The following is a 19,710-nucleotide window of genomic DNA, read 5'->3' on the forward strand; positions in this document are numbered from 1 at the left end:
ATATATCGAGGAAAACCACTACCGATTTTCTAACACATTCTGGTATTCCCTCACTAGTGTATTACTCCATGTCTCATCGAAAAAAATGCTTGCTGGGCCTTCTTGAGAAACATGATGAAAGTGTAAGTAAGAGATTTCCACATAATCTCGACAACATTTCTATCTAGCCAGTTATCTTTATTCCTCCCACTATAAAATATCAAAGAATATTTGGGTATTTCATCTGCATTTACTGTAGGCCACTGCAAAGAATAGGTTTCAGTTGACCATCAGAGCAAGCTAGTAGAGCCTTTGCTGCTATGTTGCATATTTGCAAGTCCTCCTGCTTTGCTCTGAGATTATTCAGCACCATCCCATGACTGCCAAGGTGAATGCTACTGAAAGGCCAGAATGTCTCCTCCCTCTGACATACACATTCCTTGTCACATTTAGAACAATATCTTGTACATACCAGCGTTAATAATTTCTTGCACTGCCTTTCTACTGATAAATAAAATTTGGATCCACATCTTGAATAACATTAAAATTAGACCTTTAAAATAGTGTTAAGAAATAATCAGGCGGGCGCTGCGGCTCACTAGGCTAATCCTCCACCTTGTGGCACCGGCACACCGGGTTCTAGTCCCGGTCAGGGCGCTGGATTCTGTCCCGGTTGCCCCTCTTCCAGGCCAGCTCTCTGCTGTGGCTCGGGAGTGCAGTGGAGGATGGCCCAAGTGCTTGGGCCCTGCACCTCATGGGAGACCAGGAGAAGCACCTGGCTCCTGCCATTGGATCAGTGTGCTGCGCCGGCCGCAGCGTGCCGGCCGCGGCGGCCACTGGAGGGTGAACCAACGGCAAAAGGAAGACCTTCCTCTCTATCTCTCTCTCTCACTATCCACTCTGCCTGTCAAAAGAAAAGAAAAGAAAAGAAAAGAAAAGAAAAGAAAAGAAAAGAAAAGAAAAGAAAAGAAAAGAAAAGAAAAGAAAAGAAAAGAAAAGAAAAGAAATAATCAATATCCTAATTTTTAAAATTTTTCATATATGTAATTTTATTTGGGCCCAATGGACAGATGATATTTTTTCTTCATTAAATTACATTTTACACCATGAACCACCTTTTTCCCTGCACTGAGGATTTTTCTATTTTCCAGGAGGCGAGGTTCTTTGTCTCTGTACTGACTGACAACATAGGAACTGTCACATACAAAGTGAGAGACACCTGGAAAACCTAATACCTAAATTCTTATTATCTTTCACTGTGAGCAGCTTCACAGACACTGTACTAAAGTCCATTTTTCTTATCAGAAATAGTAAACCAGACTTCTAGTGGACCCACTTGACTAAGGTAGAAATTAATAATCTTGGTAGTACTCTGTATCCTAAACACCTTGCCTAGTGCCAGGAAGAGACACAAGCAATAGGGGCAACAAGGAAGCCCGTAATGTGTTAGCTTTTTATTTCAATCATCTTGCAAATTGTTTAGTCTCCCCTCACATAATCTGGAATGTACTTCCTCATTCCTCAATCTGTCTTAGAGTTAAAGACATCACATTCCTTACGCATGCAGTTGGAGAGTGGGAAGAATAAATGTGAAGAAGTATTCCTGTGCCCAGTAGATCAAGCACCATGGGAGAAATGAGTCTTTATTTTAGTGAAGCCAATTTATATGTCAGTGGCCGCCCACTTGGCTCTGTTCTATCAGATTTTAAGTGAAAATTGTAATGAACATATGAATCAGCTATCGCTCAACAGGTAACAAATCACACTATGTTTAGCGTCATTTTACAAACTGCTTCTATCTTCAGAAAATCAGGCTTGCATGCTTTCCCATCACCCCATTTTTTTTCGACTTTGTTGTGAAGTCACACAGCAGAATCTGATTCATACCACTAATGTCTCTTTGTTCTTGGTTCTGCTGCTTTCACAAAAATGCTGTAGGCCGTCCACTAGAATGACTAATTTACTGGAGAAGTTACCAGAGTCCATTCAGCTGCAACTATAGAATAACTCAAGGAAGGCAATGCTGCCTGCCAGCTCCATGGGGAAGGTTTGTCCCTGAAACTATTTGAGTCATCCCAGCATATTCATCCCGGAAGTGAAAAGTCCCATGGAGAATGTGCTCTTCACAACCAGTTTGCCTTTCCCTTTATAAATTACAGAATGAAAAGAGAGGATTTTTTTAAGTTAAACAAAATCAAACATTTTTCACACCGTTCAACTGAATTTGGCATTACAATATGGAAATATTTTAAATGCTATTTATAATATATTTAGAAGCATAATTTCCTTACTCCAGTTAGTTTGAAAGGAATATCTTCGGCATACTGTCCTAGGAAGTATGAAATACTCAAGAGTCTATATATACAGGAGATCACTGGATTTGCCATTTTTAATCTTTTACAAAATGGCATCCATCAAGAGTATAATATTAAATATCAATAATAATTATAATCAAATGAGGGACATAATTATATAAATATATGTCATACTTGCCATTTTTGAAACAATGCTGAGTTACCCAGATGTACACATTTCCAGTGGGTTCTGATATTTTAAAACTCACCACCAGTTGTATTTTCTTACAGTATTGGACTCTCAAATATATTATAACACATTTGATGCATATTAAAATGGAGGAAGTTAAGTATTCAAACAGCTATTTAATATTTGGAATTCGTTTTGAACTATTTAATCTTTTTTTGTAATTTTAACATGACTTTTTTTAAAAGGTTTTATTTGCTTTTTTGAAAGATAGAGTTGCAGACAGAGAGATGGAGAGACAGAGAGAAAGGTATTCCATCCACTGGTTCACTCCCCAAACAACACAATCCGAAGCCAGGAGCTAGGAGCTTCGCCTGGTCTTCCACACAGGTGCAGGGGCTCCCACTGCTTTCTCAGGCACATTAGCAGGAAGCTGGATCAGAAATGGAGCAACCTGGACTCAAACCAACTCCCACATGAGATATTGGTGCTGTGGACCACAGTTTAACATGCTGTGCCTCAATGTCTGTGCCAGTAACAGAATTTTTTAAAAAACAGGTAAAGGACTGAAATTAGATTATGATCAATAGTAGCATTTATCAAACATTCAGAATTCTAATATCAATCCTTCCAGAAAACTACTCCTAAAATGCAAATGAAGTAAACAAGTGATTACAGAAGACTACAATACATCCAGAAAAATATGATACAAGAATAAAATGACTAGAAACATGACAAAATGCAGACTTTTCAGTCACAAAACATGAGGCCATTTCACTTGCCCTGCCCCTTGATATAACAGAGCCCATGCTTGCAAGACTGGTCTGAGTTAGCCAGAAACCTCAGAAAGGCCTCAGGAATGTCAGCCAGAACATCAACGTAGCTTCACAAAAAGCCCCCATGTCCTAGGCCCAGGTCCCAAGTCCAGCCTCAGGTCTGACCTCTTCCTCCCTCATTAGTCATTGTAAAAATACTGAATTATTTCACACTCCCTACACGAGAGAGGTGACCTCCCAGCTCCTCATCTGTGAGAGTAACGTTCCTTCTTCCTTCCATCTGACAAATTTATGCTTGAATATGTTTTAGTTCAATTATAAGTTCCTCTAGGAATTCTTCTCTAACTACTCCTGAAGCCTAGACTCTCTTTCCTTTATGTTCCCACCAGGAGCTACAGTAGGTAAATTCCTAACAATGCTTTCATATTACCATAATTTTGTATCTATTTACCTCCACACTTACAAAACACTTTCTTTTTGAGAGCAAGAATTATATTTGATTCTCTTTTACATTCCTAACACCTATTACAATGCCTGCCACACTGCTGGAGATCAATAGGTATTTTTCTAAGAAATCAAGAGAGGGAACTAAAATAACAAAGTTATGAATTCTGCCTGAAGTTTCATGGGGAATGTTTTGAAGTGGGAAGTAAGCAAGTATATACCAACAGGGCTTTTATGAATATTTCAAGGAAAGGAATTCAAAATGGCAACTCTAGAAATCACGAAGGATGTTGTGAGACCAAATTCAACATAAGAAGATTAAACACAGACAGAAAGAAACAGGACTCAATACTTACCCACAAGAGCTATACTTCTCACAAGTTTTGGAGGTGAGAAAAAGGAAAAAGAGTTCATCAAAAAGGAGTTAAGAAGAAAGCCAAGAGAATGTGCCAGAAGCCAAGAAAAGAGGCCTTCATGAGAGTGAAAATGGTTAAGTCAGAGAAATGTTGCTAAATTGAGTAGAATTAGCACATAAAAATATTCCTTGGACTGGACAAACATTGGCTTTCAGGGTCGTGGACAAGAGCAATTTGTTTTCAGTAGTGAGGTGAAAATAGTATTAGAGTGTGTTAGACACTGAATGTGAGGTGAGGAGGTAAAGGCAGCACACAGCTGAATAGCTGAAATGTTTGGTTGAGAAAGAAGAGAAAGAAATGGGAAAGAGCCGGCAGAAAGGAATGCAGAGCCAAGATTTGTTTTAGCCTGGAAGCTACAAATGGCCCATTAGAGAGAGAAGATTGATCCTGCCAGAGAAAAGGCTATAGATATGTGAGAGGAGGTGGGAGTCAAAGTCATTGGCCAGAAAGCCACAGCTGTGAAAGAAGTAGGTTCCTGGATAGGAGAGCAGGAAGAGGAGAGCTAACTTCATGCCAGAGCTCATAGAGCCCTAACTTACACCATGTTCTTCAGCTCATGCTGAATGACTATAGGTCCTAACTGACATTGGTGTCAATTAGGATAAACTATGTTTTGCAGGTATAACAGGCAATTTCAAAATCTCAATGGCTGATACCAACAAAGCAGTGTTTCTTATTCACACTCTTGGGTGTATCACTAGTCAGCTATAACCTGGCTCTACTTTATCCCTTATCGGGAGACTTGCTGAATGTCATGCAGATGGGGAAACAGACTGCGCAAACTTGCTGGAAGTGACACCTCACTGTGCTTGTATTTCATGGGCCAAACCATGTGCAAATACTGTTTCTGAGTCACACAGGGCAGGGATGTATAACCTTTCTGTAGGAAGGGACACTGCAGAGAAATCAAAGGAACGAACACAGGGAAGGCCATAGGTGAAGAGTGGTAAATCTATGACAAGTCTAGTAAGTAGTTCACTACTATCTCTCATTTAGAAAGTCTATGGCATGGGGCTGGCACTGTGGCCCGGCAGGTTAAAGCCCTGAAGCGCCAGCATCCCATATGGGCGTCAGTTCCAGTCCCGGCTGCTCCTCTTCCGATCCAGCTCTCTTCTATGGCCTGGGATAGCAGTAGAAGATGGCCCAAGTGCTTGGGCACCTGCACCCGCGTGAGAGACCCAGAAAAAGCTCCTGGCTCCCGGCTTCGGATTGGCACAGCTCCGGCCATTGTGGTCATTGGCCATTGGGGAGTGAACCATCGGATAGAAGATCTTTCTCTGTGTCTCTACCTCTCTCCGTAATTCTTTCAAATAAATAAAATAAATCTTAAAAAAAAAAAAAAAGCCAGTCTATGACATGCTTGCTCCTTGGCAAAGTTTTAAAAGGACCTGCTCCTGCACGCTGAACACGTGTCTCTCTCTCTCTCTCCCTCTCCTGACCTCTGTCTCTGTCTCTCTCTTACACTCTCCTTCTCCCTCTTTTCCTTCTTCGCCCCTTCCCTCCAGTCTGTCGAGTTTCCCCCCAATAAACTCTTTCCCTTAAAAAAAAAGAAAAGAAAGTCTATGGCAAAGCTAGTATCTCCAGTTTTGATTTTTTTTTTTCCCTATGATTACTTGGTCTCCGTATCCATGGTTTCTAGACTAAAATGTTTAAATGTCTAGAAGTGAGTTTAGAGCCTTCTGGGCTATCACCATCAGCTAACCTGTCATTCCAGCTGTAACCATAGTCTTCTCTTTTGCAGACAATTACAGGTGATTTCTGATATTCACTCATTTGCTAAGTATTTACCATATGCTAAATACAGCAAGGTCAGTTAAGAGCCACCCTTGCTGTACAGAAAACTGCTATACTTTACACATGATAAATGGTAAAATATGCAACAGGTCTTCAAAAAGTTCATGCAAATGTGATTACTTTTAATTCCATTTCCACAAACTTTTTAAAAGTACCCTCCTACCCATTTATTATAGTTTTTAATTTTGTTTTTTTAAATTTTACAATCTGTTTAACATTTTGCCACCTTCATTTCAAATGTAGACATTATATGCAAACACACACATACTATTTTTTCTTGAAAACAGCGATATTAAAATCATAAAGAGATATTTATGACAATGATCATAAGGTGGGGAAAGAAGAATATATTCTCAATTATATGGTCTGATTCAGTGAAGTGTTATTTATGACTAAATACCAAATGATAAAACATCTTACATTTTTATATTCTCAGCATATATTAACTTCCACAAATAAGAGAAAACATGTGATATTTGTCTTCCTGGGTCTAGCCTATTTCACTCAATATAATGATCTCTACTTCTATCCATTTGGTTACAAATGGCAGGATTTCATTTTTTATGACTGAGTAATATTCCACTGTGTTTATATACCACATTTTCTTTACCCAATCACCAGTGGCTAGACAGCTAGACTGATTTCATAGCCTTGCCATTGTGAATTGAGCTGCTATAAACATGGGAGTGCAGGTGTCTCTTTCACATGATGATGTCATTTGCTTTGGATATATTCCCAGGAGTGGGATAACCAGGTCATATGGTAAACCTACCCTCCTATTCTTGCTGATGACATTCACATGACTGAATAATCCCGAAGTCTGAGAGAACTGTAGGTAAACATTAAGAGTGAAATCTGGGTGTTAGGTCCTAAATGAGATTATGTATTCAACTTTTTTTTCTGACAATTACATGGATTTTCTCTTTCTTAGAGAAGAAAGAAATACCTGTTAGAAATTCTGTTCTTTGAAATTATGCTGGAAGTCTGCCATTTTTATTCAAAGCCACAAAACCAATAGAAAAATAATTAATTGGATGACTGCAAAGAACCGATACATTGGGGAAACACCGTGAGATAGAGCCTTATTCTACTGAGCTTCAAAATGCAAGACCATTTTAAGTTGCAGAATTCAGTGACAGATAAGAGAAAAAAAAGCAAGGTGGAATAAACTAATTTGTAAATGAAGAAATACAAGGTTTCCATAGGCCATCCATAAGTTAAAAAACTCTAATTGGTAATCAACCAGCATAGCAGTAAGATCAGAAAATTTTCTGGCCAATGCAGTTTATCCTTTAAACAAAATTCTTTGTGGTATTTTCCTATATTTAAAATGATGCCTGTCTGGGCATATTGCTACTTTGTATTCCTCTTGATATTTTCATTTAAAAGAGAGCCGCTGTGCAAAATAATGTCCTTGTCTGTCCCTTCCTCATACAAACCTCCAATCAAATTTAATAAAGCTAGTTTGATACAATGCCAGCCTACACTTGGTTTACCCTTGGTCGACTTTAATAGGGTCAAAAATATTTTCGCATTGGCAGTGTACGCATTAATCATTTTTCCAGAGGATTTAGAAAATTGGAAGAGACAAGGCCAAGCAAAATTTTAAATTAATTGGGCCTACCCCAGCCTTCCAGGGTCACCTTGTGTCAGTTGTCCCACATTTTCCAGGTCACGGAGTTCCTGTGTTTCCTACAGCTGCCATGAGGAGAGATCCATGCTGTGGGCACACAAAGGTGAAAGAATTTCTCTCAGAAAGTGCGAATTTTCCTACGGCAACCACAACAATTGCAGTTTCCAGATTGTCGCCAGACACCAACCACTTAAATAATGCATGCTCGGCTGACGCCGCCACTTGTGCATCTTCTAATCGAGTAGTCAGGAAAATTTGCAAACACTCTGTCATTTACCATAAATCCGCTGCCTACTTACAACCACAGAGTAATTAATTTTAGTGCTGCTCAGAATTATTAATTTCAGCCAGAAAAATCTGTTTTCACATGGCCATCTCCCCCATATTTTTCTCTACCAGTCATCAAAAAGGTTGCAGCAATTTTCGTATAGGGGAAGGTTTATTCAGAGTAATGTTATGGAGAGTCTAGTGGGATAGCAGTAACAGAATCTATATTTCTGCTTCTAATCTACAATCGTGCACTCAAGGGTGTCCAGCTGACTCACCAGATGAAGTTGGCAACATGAAATAAAATCCTCATGGAAGAAGTAATACACTAGTCCTTAAACCTTTTACTCTGTGATTGGCAACACACCTTATGGTTCGGTTCTTTTAATTTAAGGTAGCAGTGGGCTACACTCTCAGTACAGAAAGACTGAAGTTAGCCTTTTGAGAAAATTCAAAAATACTACTTCTCACTTGTTTAAATGATCTTAGCACTTAGCCGAACGCAGAGCCAGAATCTTTGTCAAGGATAAAAATAACCTGCAGTGGAATACACAATTATGAATACACTAGTATGAAAATCTCAGCAATCACGTGTATTTCTAACATACACAGAATGAAAATGGAGCCTTGACTATGAATATGGTGCGTTTTATCTTGGTAAAGCTAAATCTGGCACTCTCTCATCTGATATTAGTTTCCCGCCAAAGCAGCTGCATGGGATGTCATAAGGATGTTCATATTATAAATATGTAATGAGCGTGAGAAAATCAGTACAGCTTTGAGTAACGGCCACACCTATCCCTATCAGTAGCAGAATCACACAGTTAGCACAAGGATGGGCACTGTGGTTGCCGTGGAAGATTTCCTTTCTGCTTCCCACCGCATGAGTGACCGAGAAAAAAACAAGAAGGGAAAGTAAACTAACATCAAGAGCTGTAAACATGACTCACTGGGAATTCAGACATGGTTAAGTAAATTCCAGGATGTTTGCGGTTATCTGGGTCTAAACACTGCTGATACTTCTGACTACTCTTATTTTTAACTGTTTTTCTCCTGGGTGCTTCTTAGCTCCAGTTTGCTCTGATTAAAGAACACACTTTGGGTTGCAGAAAATTTGATTCCTGTCTAGAAAGGAAAAGATGTGTCAATGCAAAAGAAACTACCTGGTAGTGTACAAAATGTTCTCACCTGGACCATGAGCTGGGGGGAAACTAACAATTTAACAGCAGTCTTGACAAAACCTGACACTGATTTCACATCTCGCCCTGTACTTTTTCTTCCTCTTTAAGTAGGGTCATTCCGAGATGATTAAATTGCAGTTCTGTTAAAATGTTAAAACTTCTAAAAAAAAAAATCATGTCACGGACACACAGAAAATGACCATAAACAGAAAAAAAAATGTTGGAAGGGAGATTCTTAAGAATAAGATAATCAGCTGGGACCCCAGAAGTGCATAGATTCTTGAGGCATTTGCAAGGTTAGAGTCGCTTAAAACTATCACTCGGGCTGGCGCCGTGGCTCACTTGGTTAATCCCCCGCCTGTGGCGCCAGCATCCCATATGGGCACCAGATTCTAGTCCAGGTTGCTCCTCTTCCAGTCAGCTTTCTGCTGTGGCCCAGGAGGGCAGTGGAGGATGGCCCAGGTGCTTGGGTCCTGCACCGCATGGGAGACCAGGAGGAGGCACCTGGCTCCTGGCTTCAGATCGCTGCAGCGCTGGCCATGGTGGCCATTTGGGGGATGAACCAATGAAGGAAGACCTTTCTCTCTGTCTCTCTCTCTCACTGTCTATAACTCTACCTGTCAAATAATATATATATATATATATATATATATATATATATATATATATATACCACTCAATGTACAGGCTCAGCAGCTGCACCAGCTGGAAATCCGATAGAAATGCACATGTCCGGACATCAGCCCCGACCTCCCCGACTCAGAATGAGCACCTCACCAAGATCCAGGTGATTCCTGAGCACTGGTCTGAAACAACCTTGGCTGCCAAAGATATAGATAGACCACAAATCTGACACAAATCACCAGCGGGAATCGGCCTTCCACTTCCATTTGAAGCCAGTTGCCTTCTAGTTTTCTACTTATTTTGTTAATTTTTTTCGTCAAGGTTTTTTTTGTTGTTGTTGTTGTTTGTTTGTTTTTTTGACAGGCAGAGTGGACAGTGAGAGAGAGAGACAGAGAGAAAGGTCTTCCTTTGCCATTGGTTCACACCACAATGGCCGCCGTGGCCAGTGCACCGCGCTGATCCGAAGCCAGGAGCCAGGTGCTTCTCCTGGTCTCCCATGGGGTGCAGGGCCCAAGCACCTGGGCCATCCTCCACTGCACTCCCAGGCCACAGCAGAGAGCTGGCCTGGAAGAGGAGCAACCGGGACAGAATCCGGCGCCCCGAACCGGGACTAGAACCCCGGGGTGCTGGCGCCTCAGGCAGAGGATTAGCCTATTGAGCCGTGGCGCCGGCCTTCCTCAAGTTTTACACACAAGCAAAAATAGCAATTGCTTCAGCAGACATGGATACGACAAACACATCTTTAAGAAACGTATCTTCAAATCAGCGGTGGGAAAGAAGTATCCTATACTTAAAAGTCAAAGAAAATTTTAAAAAACTAGCAACTCTATTGTGCTGTTCAAGTTTCTGGGTTTCTCTTGCATGGGTTCTCTCGTCTCTTCTGATCTGGCCCCTTGTTTACTGTTGACATTTGGCAAACATGCCTTCAGAACTATAATCTTTTATCTTCTTGGCCATGGGACAAAGCCCTGAGATTACTCCCAAACTGATGAAACAAAATTCATGAGTTTTTATTATTATTATTATTATTCTTAAATTGTCTGGGCTCTGATAAAAGTTCATTTAAAAAAAGGAAAAGAAACATTTTTTAATCACTGTGATAAATAATTCAAACATTGTGTAACTAGTCCTGAAAGAGAACAGAGTTCAACCCCATTAATTAGTCATTACAAACTACTGACTTGTACAATAATATCAGCAGAGTTTCTGGCAAGAAATATTAGGGAGTTGTATCCAGGATGGATTTTGGATACAGGACTTTTCAAAAACATATGGATTCTTGCTGGAAATATTTGTTACTAAATTGAGCCACTAATGAGACATGATGTTGTTAAATATTAGTTCTTTTCGATTAATCACAAACATTTAAACTTTAATTCATGATATTTTGTTAAAGCCGCACTGTGCTGATCCTCTCAGTATTTTGACAGCAAACTGAATTCTTGTTCACAAGTATAGGATTTGTTTAGCTCCAGGCATCTGTGTTTGGATTACAAGAATGCTGATTGGTTCATTGCCAGGGGCACCCAAAGGTCAAGCTGTCCTTTTTAAAAAGTCTTTCTCTCTCTCCCTCTCTCTCTCTAGCTCTCTCTCTTCCCTCCCCCCACCTCCTTCCTTTGTCTCATTAATCAGAGTTAAAAGATAGTGGAAAAGGCTGTGACTTGAAATCATTTAATTTTTTTCAAGGATATTTTTAAAAGCAGAACTGCACGTTGGTGTGAGGTCAAGTCGATGTGAGTACAGATCACACAGGCGCACTTCTGACAGGTGACCTGAAACCTTTCAAACTGACATCTGTCACAGAGACAGACACAAGTTTTTTAGCCTGAGAGCTTGTTTTCCTGACATTTCATTTTTCATCAGATTTTGAGAGAAGGGAAAAAAGATGAACTTGAAAAAGTCTTGCCGGGGGCAGAAAATAAGATCAGGCGTTCCACAGCTGCTGGACTCGCCTTTAAAGGTTAGAGGTCCAGCAAAAGTGAACAGAAAAGATCTTGGTTTGATGTTATTGGATAAAGGGACACGTTATTACTTTAAATACGTTTCTGAGATGTGCATAACCATTAGGCAGCATTACAGGGGAAATGGAACCAGAGTGAGATTACATATCCATTTTAAATCCCAATTTTAAAGTTTAGTCATGGAGCAAATCAAATCCAACCTCACCTATTCATCTGGCACAAAAGATGACATCCACAGGTGCATGAATTTTCTCATGAATTGGATAATTTCCTGCTCCTGTGGTATTGAAATGGCCAGCAAGATTTAGACAATCTATTGAAATTCTTACTTTGGACTAGAGAGTTACATGAAAATAGTTACATGGTGTATCTCCAATGAAAATATTAGAGAAAACGTATGCCTTTGAATAATCAAAAGAACAGTAGCTAGGGTTCAAAGACCACCTAGGTTATAGCCTCGGATGTAGGCAAGTGACACTTCTAATTCCGTTTTCTCATCTGTAAAATGGGGGAAATGATATCTACCTCATGGAGTCCCAGTAAGGATGACACAAGGTAACACAATTTCATGCTGCCAAATATAAAGTAGTGTAGTCATGGGTGGAAACTGTCTTAGTCTCATTTTCTATTTTTCTATTAATACAGTACCTGACACAAGGCTAGCATTCAATAAATGTCTCTCAATTTGTAAAGGAAGGATGTACTTTTCTTCTTATCAGGTAACCAATTTTTTAACAGAATCCAGGAAATTTTTCTATGAGGAACAGCATGGTTGAAAGTTTAGGAATCTTTTCCAACAGATTATTTCCAGACACGGTTCTAGGAGTGGTCACTTTGACATTCACTAAATAAATAAGCACAATTCAGACCATATCATTCTCAAGCCTATTGAACCAGGCCAATTAAACTCATTTGAGGAAGAATTGTACAGATTTCCCAAAATTATAGATCACATATTGCCAACTGAACAATGTTCCCTTGAGTATCAAATGGGGAGTTTTCAGCCATAACGCTCATCTTAGTATAGAATCTAAGAAGGGACAGAACAAATGAGCTAAGAAACAGAATCTAAATATTTTAGATCTGCCCCAAAGCAAACTTGTCTTGATAAAGAGATCAGCAAAGCTGTCTCAAGACACTGACAATATAATCTATAGACAACTCCTCCCCACAAAATAGAACATTATCACTGCAGAATATGTCATATACACTTATGATATTTAAAATGAGGGAACTTCAAAATGTTCATGGAAAAATGGAATGAAAATGTAATGTGCATTTTCCATGAACTTTCTAAAGACACTCAGATAGGAGACTTACTCAACCATTCAACAGGTTCAGTAGAAAGTATATGACATAAAAAAAGAAAGTATATGACATAATTAAGACCTACAGGCCTGGAAATTTGAGGATGACATCTTCTGCAGGTGAACTGGGATCCAGAGGTTAATGCTACATTGATAATCCTACCTTTTAATCTTTTTCCTGTTCTACTTTTTAGCACACTTCACACTAATACACACAGGTAAGTGAAAAAACAATGTGTGATTTTTTTCCACATCAGAGAAATCTAATCATATATGAAGGTATTCTAGAATGTAAAGGTTATTTGTCTGATCCTTTTCTTATTTAAGATATTGGAATTTTGTTCTTCCTTTAAATAGGATCACAATAATCATGCTACATGTTTCAATTCTTGATTCTGAAATGAGACTCCATAAAAATAGTGACAATAACTTGGATCAACTCTTAATGTATTTTTTAAATAACCTCTGGGTTTCCTTAAGAAACACTTGCCTGTTGCTATTTTAGTGAAGTTGCCTAACTTGTATAGCCCATAGTCACTCTGTACTATTTTCTTGACAAGCTATAGGAAAACTTTTTTACACAAATTTATTTTACTTAGTTTATTCTATAAGGCATTTCTGCATACATTGGATACTGAACAGTTGTTTTTCTAAATTCCTTATTTTACTTATCTGAAAGAGCAATATAAAGAGACAGAGAGAAATCTCCCATCTGCTAGTTAATTATCCAAATTCTGGAATCAGCCAGGCTGGGCCAGGCGGAAGACTGGAGCCAGGAATTCAGTCAAGGTCCCCTATGCAGATATCAGAGACCTAACCACTCAAGTTGTCACCAATTGCCTCCCAAATACGTATGAGCAGGAATTTGGAATCGGGAGCTGAGCTGGGACTCTGATACAGGGAGCAGTATCCCTAGTGACACCTTAACCAATACACTCAATGCCTGCTTCTCACATTTGTTTTGAAGATAATTATTTCAGTACTGATCACAAATGAAGACTGCATGAAAATTCTGATCTATAGTATCTGGAACTTACAAGTATAAAACCACTCAAAGAACAAGCATTTACAAATTCCTTCCCGTAATTTTATTTTACTTCAGAGATCTCTTCAGCTTTACTGGACAACTTAATTGACTGTTTAGATTAATTCATGTGCTGTCCAGGATCATAATCTGTGCCTTTTAATATTTTTTTTTTGCAATCCTTGATGTGCTTTCTAACACTATATTTTAAAACCATAAGTACATTCTTATTATTTCTGGAATTGTGTGTAATCTGAGGTATAAAATCTACAAAAACTTACTTATTCACAATTACACAAAATTTAGGCACTGGATTTTCTAGAGCTATTTGATACCCAAGAACAGGCAAGACTCATTTATGAGACTTTTAAAGACATTCTTCTTCAAAACAAAAAGTTGCATTGTTCTAATGTCCTGGGAATGAAAAGTGCCAGAGTTCAATTTCAGTTCAGAAGTACAAACCCGGAAAACACGAGTGGATTTCCAATCTGCTGAGATATCTTAGATTTGGTTTCTGAACTGTGGTAGAGGGATGACACCACACGCGCTTTCCAGTTCTTGAGCAAAGAGACATTTTGTACACTGGCTGACTGTGGATGAGCAGAAAGTGCTTTAACCAATTCCCTCTACATTGCACTCATTTTTCAGTCAAGAAAGAAGTCTCTTCTGACTTGATCAGCATCCACACCTGATCAAGAAGACAGACTGTGACCCAGACATTAGATTATGAACCCCATCATAAATCGAAAATATCCTAAGTTGAAAGTACATTTAGGCCAGTGCCGCGGCTCACTAGGCTAATCCTCCACCTAGCAGCGCCGGCACACCGGGTTCTAGTCCCGGACGGCGTGCCGGATTCTTTCCCGGTTGCCCCTCTTCCAGGCCAGCTCTCTGCTGTGGCCCGGGAAGGCAGTGGAGGATGGCCCAAGTGCTTGGGCCCTGCACCCCATGGGAGACCAGGAGAAGCACCTGGCTCCTGCCTTCGGATCAGCGCAGTGCGCCGGCCGCAGCACACCGGCCGCAGCGGTGGCCATTGGAGGGTGAACCAACGGCAAAAAGGAAGACCTTTCTCTCTGTCTCTCTCTCTCACTATCCACTTTGCCTGTCCAAAAAAAAAAAAAAAAAAAAGTACATTTAGTTTACCTACCCTTCTAAATGTCATATATTGGCCTGGTCTACCTTAAATGTGCTCAGAACATTTACATTATGAGCCTGTAGTTGGTCAATATCATTGGACACAAAGCTTGTTATAAAGTATTGAATATTTCACATGATTTATTGAATATTGCTCTCCTATAAAAAGTGAAATACAGGATGGTTGTAGGGTTACCCTGTTGCACTGATGCCAAGGCAAAAAATCATTCCATGGAAACGTCAAGATTCAGGGACCATCTATGTTTGCTTTCAGGTGTTTTTCCTAACCTAACCTTGTTTTATGTACATACATAGGAAATAACAATTTTGTACTCATCATACGCATTTCTCTATCCTTGTAAAATTTATTGGTAAAGTAATCTTACTGAATAAGAAATACTATCTCCATATAAATCTCAAGGCTGTATTGTGTATCCTTTGTCCTAATACATGTATCCCTTATTTAGTTTATTTATTCATTTGAAATTATTTCATGTCTTTATAGATTAAAATTATTCACCTATCTCATTCAAAAATATTTCCCAGATTATTACTTCTCTTATTTTTAAATCATTTTTTTTGGTTGCTGTTTAGAAGTTTTTTATATTTACAAGGGTACTTCAAAGAGTTTGTGGGGAAATGGAATTAAAAGATAAATGTTGATGCAAAAAAATTGAAAGCCATGCAGTTTTTCATTATACATTTTCCATGAACTTTATGAGTATTCCTCTTATGTTGGTAAAAGTACGTATTGATCTTTGACTTTTTAAAAGACTTTGTATAGTTGCTCATTCTATTATTTTTCTACTTTGGAACTTTCTCATAGCTTTTCAAGTTTGAAAGTTTTTCCACAAACAGGTGAATTTTTGCCATACTTTTCAATTTACGTTTGATGGAAACAGTACTGATCTGATAGAAAGTGTTAATGGGTGATAATGACATTATGACAATTGTTACTAAAGTTCAGTATTCACAAAGATCTCCTAGGATACGTATTATAAGATTTTAATTCAGAAGGCTGGTGTGTGACCTAGGAATTTACATTTTTAACAAGCACTAGGAGTGATTATGTTGAGATAGTCTATGGACCACACTGGAATTATGTGTTCCATATTTTAAAATTAGATGAGCGATTTCAACACATGGTGCTGGAACACTTGGATAGCCATATGCAAAAAATAAAATGAATTTTAATCCATATCTTGCACCATACACAAAAATTAACTCAAAGTGGATCATATAAAATTTTTTAAAATAAATGAATCATAGACCTCAATGTAAAAATCAAGAACTATAAAATTTCTACATGAAAACATAGGAAAATAATCTTTGTGGCTTTGGGTTATGTAAAGATTTTTTTAGCTATGACACCAATAGCACAATCTATAAAATAAAAAAGTTAGTAAATAGAATTTAACCAAAATAAAAAAACTTACTTTTCAAATATACTGTTACAAGAAGAGACTGAAAAGACAAGCCACAGATTTGAAGAAAATATTTGCAAACCATTTGCTAAAGATACTTGCATGCAGAAAATCTTATTAATTTTAAAAACTCTTAAAAGTTGATAAATAAAAAATTATATGATGGACAAAATATCAAAACAGCTGTTTCACCAAAGATGTATATATGGCAAGAAATCACATGAAAAGATGCTCAACATCATTAACCTTTAGCGAAAGATGAATTAAAACCAATGAGAAACCACCAGTTACCTACAGAGTTGTTAACATTCAATAGACCATACCATGGATCAGTGATAATGTGGAGCAACTGGAACTCTCAAACACTGCCAGTAAGGATGTAAAATGATGCAACCACTTTGGAAAAACAGTTGGCAACTTCTTAAAGCCAAATATAGAAGAAGGCTTCAGAAAGAACATGGAAAATTATATTAAAGGATAAATTCATTTTTATGCAAAATAAATTTGAAATCCATGCTACAAAATATCTTGATTATGGTGATGGTTTCATGTGTACATAAATATGTCAGAAATAAAAAAACAAACCTTAAATTTGATTAGAGATCCTAGAAGACAGGAACCTTCCTGGGTTTCCTCTCCCTCCTATCCCCTACTGACATAATTCAGACTTCCCTATTAACTGTTAGATCGTACAGCAAAATCTAACAGATGGGGGTGGTGCTGTGGTGCAGAGGGTTAAAGCCCTTGCCTGAAGCACTGGCCATCCCATATGGACGCCAGTTCTAGTCCCAGCTGTTCCTCTTTCGATCGGACTCTCCACTATGGCCTGGAAAAGCAATAGACAATGGTCCAACTCCTTGGGCCCCTGCACCTGTCTGGGAGACCCGGAGGAAGATCCTGGCTCCTAGCTTCGGATTGGTGCAGCTCCAGCCGTTGCGGCCATCTAGGGAGTGAACCAGCAGATGGAAGACCTCTCTCTCTGTCTCTACCTCCTGTAACTGTCTTTCAAATAAATAAATCTTAAAAAAAAAAATCTAACAGATGAATTTCCAGAACTTTAGGAAATTAAAGGGCAATACAATTCTTCTGTTTTGTTTTATTGTGATTGGAGGTAAACCCATGGAAAATCCAAAAAACAGCCATCTCTGTCATGGTTTTGGGTTCTCCAGGAAGAATATTATAGAGTTTCCTGTGCAGTATTCTTGTTATCCTGTGCCCTTGGGCTCAACCTCCGTGTAAGAGAAAAGCAGTCCTGGGTAGAGGGAGAAGTGAGGCAGTGGTGCAGGCCTGCAAGCTTCAGGCAACACTATGGCACTCTCTGGAGCTGAAAAGGCAATGGTATTTAGAGTTCAGTCCAAACAGATGATAATCAAGTGACTAGTAGTTATAACACGCATACCAGATAGCAACAAGTTCAGGTGTGGCTTGATGCAGTATTCAAAGGATGTCACTAACGGTCCAGCTTTTTTCTCTTTGTCTCATTCAGTGGCCTCCTCAGTTCCAGTCTTCTGTGAAAGAAAATGAAGGTTGTGATCACAAACATCACACCCTCTCACCAACAACCCCAAAGTCTGGCAGCTCCTGTGAAAAAATCAAACACTTCTCTAAGTGATGTATTTTTTAATCCACAGCAGTAGTCTCTTCACATGGCTTCCATTAGGCTGCATACCCATGCCCGCACTGATTCCCCTGGCCAGAAAGCCCGACTGCCCTTCCTGGCAGACTCCTCTAACTCAGGGGATTCAGCTCCTCCAAAACAGAGCAGGGGTGGGGCTTCCAGAGGGAATTTCTGGGTGGTGGATCAAGAAGGTAATGCAACAGATGTCGTGCTGTGAACAGAGCCCTTACTCGGGCAGAACCGCAGTGAGTGAAAGCAAAGCCACAGACAACAGGGGCACTGGGCATTTTAGGGGCTGAGGCACTGTGCGGGGCATAGGGGCCATTTGGTAGCCACTCAGTGGTCATTCTAAATGGTCAAATGACCCCGCTTATTCATATACAGCCCCTTTCTATTTTCCGCGTGAGTAAACATATCTTCATCTTTTCAAATTAAAAACTACAAGAAATGTCAAAAAATGAAAAAAAAAAACATTTTTAAATTAAACTCTATTAAAGAAATGCTAGTTCAAAAAAGACATAATTGGGCTCTCTAAAACCTGGCAGCTCCGAAACGCCAACAAGTTTTTCTCTTCGCAAGTCTGTTCTCAGCGATTCCAAGAAAGGAACAGAGAAGAACAGAGCTATATCATTTTGATGACAACCCACTTCTAATCCACAGGATCATATGCCTTTGCACCCTGTTCAAAGGAAACTTGGCCTAGAAAAGAATTAGTTTCATAACAAACCAGCCATTCTGAGAATAGAGGTGAGAAGAGATCGGGCGGAAGCCTCCGAGACAGAGCCGAGGAGTTTGCAAGTTTTAATTGCCGGTTCATCCGCAGCTTCGTATTGGCACATGGCGGCCGGAGGGTCTTGGCTTCCAGTGTCTCCAACTCTTAACTCAGGAGTAGAAAATGACAAAGTCTGGAAGGTGTTTGGTCCTCCTCGAGAAAGCAAAATAAAATAAAACAAAATAGCATATTTTTTTAAAGGAAATGGTTGAGTCACTGAGGCAAATACAATCATTTCAAGGAAAAGAGATTACCGGGAAAGGTCAACATCTGCAGGCGCATCTTCATTATCCTCATCCAACGCTTATTAAGTGCCTGGTTTACAAGACATGCCAAAGTTCCGCTCCCACAAAGCTTATAACCCAGTACTCGAGTGCACGGGTAGATTGGCTAATGAAGTTTAAAGAGAAATAAACCCAGGAAAGGCTGTAAAATCGGTAATTCACTAATGGAACCAAAGTCACACACAACAGCTTTTCGTATGAACAACAATTCAAAGGTCGGATCAGAGTAAAATGTGGAGGACAGCTGATGGTAAGGGTTCAAGATGTTGATGTAGGTAATGACAGAATCCAAGTCAAATGCAAAACAAACAAACACAAACAAAACTATGCGTAGAGAGAGCCCTCTTCCCCCACGAGTGTGTTTGAATGGCACTATTTCTTAAGCTCTTCTTTTATTTCTCCTTTGCTCCCCACTTCAGCTCAGTACTTACCATTTCAAGCAAGCTTTATCCCCAAGAAGTTACTGCTGTTAATGAAGCAAATGGTAGTCGTGAAACTCGAGCTGGGGGAAAAAAAAAAAAAAAAAAAAAAAAAAAAAAAAAAACAACCTGTTTTAACCGTCAAGTTCTAATAAAGCTTCTCACCGATTCA

At 39.2% G+C, this 19,710-nt stretch overlaps 1 long non-coding RNA gene across 1 annotated transcript in view; it reads right to left on the reverse strand.

The window, feature by feature from the left end:
• Positions 1-19,710, reverse strand: part of LOC103349547 (uncharacterized) — a 556,187-nt gene that overhangs the window by 322,975 nt on the left and 213,502 nt on the right. The window contains exons 3-6 of the long non-coding RNA XR_016220503.1: positions 19,551-19,621; positions 18,791-18,988; positions 17,845-17,953; positions 7,515-7,610 (exon numbers count right to left, since the gene is read on the reverse strand). This is a non-coding gene — a long non-coding RNA (uncharacterized LOC103349547). The remainder of the gene's footprint in view (positions 1-7,514; positions 7,611-17,844; positions 17,954-18,790; positions 18,989-19,550; positions 19,622-19,710) is intronic.

Source organism: Oryctolagus cuniculus, chromosome 14 (genome assembly GCF_051225735.1).
Source record: "Oryctolagus cuniculus isolate XC-2025 breed Fujian yellow rabbit chromosome 14, ASM5122573v1, whole genome shotgun sequence".
Classification (NCBI taxonomy): Eukaryota; Metazoa; Chordata; class Mammalia; order Lagomorpha; family Leporidae; genus Oryctolagus; species Oryctolagus cuniculus.